The sequence below is a fragment of the Marmota monax genome, unplaced genomic scaffold, assembly GCF_021218885.2.
Source record: "Marmota monax isolate L192 unplaced genomic scaffold, Marmota_monax_Labrador192_F-V1.1 WCK01_AAM20220418_F8-fsc00294, whole genome shotgun sequence".
NCBI lineage: Eukaryota > Metazoa > Chordata > Mammalia > Rodentia > Sciuridae > Marmota > Marmota monax.
In genome coordinates, this window is record NW_026694653.1 from 1,436,476 (window position 1) to 1,438,661 (window position 2,186).

The window sequence follows — 2,186 nt, forward strand, 5'->3', positions numbered from 1 at the left end:
GGGATTTAGACCAGAAACTTTCTGATTTACAGAAGGAAACACAGGCTGAACACACCAACATTTGGGACAGGCACAGACTTCCTTAACAAGACCCCTAAAACTCAAGAAATAAAAGCAAGAATCAATAAGTGGGAAGACATCAGGTGAAGTCCTTAAGATTTCATAAACATTGAGACATTAAGGAAAAGCTTATACTAAGTTTATAGATTCTGACTCATAATAGATTGAGACTTAACATATTCTAAAAATTATTGTAATTTTTTCTCCTTTTTCATCGTTTTTTCTTTTTGTCTTTTCTTGCTACTGGTAGTGTTTTTGAGCAGATTTGAATCTTGAGATTACGTTCTTAGGAAAGCTTATTAGCCCTATATAGCTACTCTTTGTTCAACAACTTCTGCTGAGATGATTATAGTGATACCTCAGGATGCTACAAGGTTAAGCTCAAGTCTCCTAACCCTTCAAACTGAATTCTGGCTCCAAATGAAAATTAATGTAGGCTCCTTGCTTACTTAATTTTGTTTTAGAAACACCTTCAGCTCTATTTATTTTTATTCATTTAAAACTTTTTGCTGATTTCCTCTACCAAGTACTACACAGTATTCTACCAAGTACTGTGTTTAGTGTTAACTTACCAAGATGAGTAATAAAAGAAAAAGAAAACAAAAACAAGTCTTCAAAGCAAGAGCTTATGGACTTATAGGGGAAAAAAACTTGCAACACTCCGTAATTTACTAGAGGTAGTTGTAGTCTTTTTTTCTTTTTTTTTTTGGGGGGGGGTGTCATTTGTTTGTTTGATTCTAGTAGAAAGTGATGTACTTCAAGTTTGGTCAAGAGAAGAAGAACTTATTGGGACAATAAGAAGTTTGAAATCTTGAAACCAAAGATGAATCTGAGACTTCAGAAATGAGTATGAAATAAACTGGCATAAAAAGGAGGCAGAAAGAATTTATTGGGAGAATAGATGAAAGAAGGAAGAAATCAAAGAAAGGAAAAAAAGAAAGAAGGGCATTGTATGACTGTATGTACGGTAAGGATGTTAAAAAACATTCAGTTAGGTAATATTGATATATAAAACATAAAGGATTAGCAATTAGTGATTCTGGGAAAGCAAACTGACAAATGGTACAAATAATTAAACATTTAATATGATGCTAACTGAATTTATACATTTGTCCTATATATATATTTGTCCTTCCTTAATATACTCATTAATTTCATTTAATACTTTAATTGCATTAAATAATTTGTTATTTCATTTATTATTAATTTCAATATTTTATTTTAATTTATTCCCTATATGTTACCATCTCCTTTCCAATATATTGCATGACATAATTTAATTATCTGTACTATGTCAGATTACTATATGGAACACTTTAAGCAAATATGAAAAGTCAGTCTTGATATGACTGGTTGCCTTCATTTCACATGACCATAGATCTTCTTTGATCTTTTCATCTCTAACAAATGTTTGCCTCATACTAAATTCTTTTTTTTTAAGTTTCATAGGTGCTGAAATTCAAGAGCCAGAAACTGAGCAATTTACCATATTTATAGGAAACAAGAAAAAGAAAAAGAAACACTTTGTTCTCTTATGTCTATTTTCTCTTTTCTCCTTTCCCTTATGATAACAATTCCTTTGCTTCTAGTGCTAAGGTATCTGAACTCCCAGACATTGTTACATCCTTACACATTTCTAAGGAACAACACCTAGTAGAAAATTCATGAAGTACAATCTAAAGTTTCCATTATTGATAATAACAATGTCTAACTTATGAAGACAACAAAACAGAAGAAAGAAGGAAATGAAAAGTTTAATGAAAGGAAATTTCAAGGCATCTAAAATGTATATTTAAAGTTCTTCTAATTAGCAATTTGGATACACATTTCAGTGGGTTTGACAAATATGTACAACCAAAGAACCACCATCATGCATGTCCATTGTCCTAAAATGTCTCCTTGCATTCCTTCACAGTTTTCTGCCACCCATCTCTAGTCCCTAGAAACCACTGAACTGTTTTCTTTCAATAGTGTTCTGCTAGTTTTTAAAAAAATAATTCTGTAAATGAACACATGCACTATTTATAACTGTCATTTAATTTAGCACAGAACTGTTGAGGTAGTTTCTAGTGTATTGACCTGAATGTTGACCCCAAAATACATGTCCATGCTTATGGCAGCCCCCT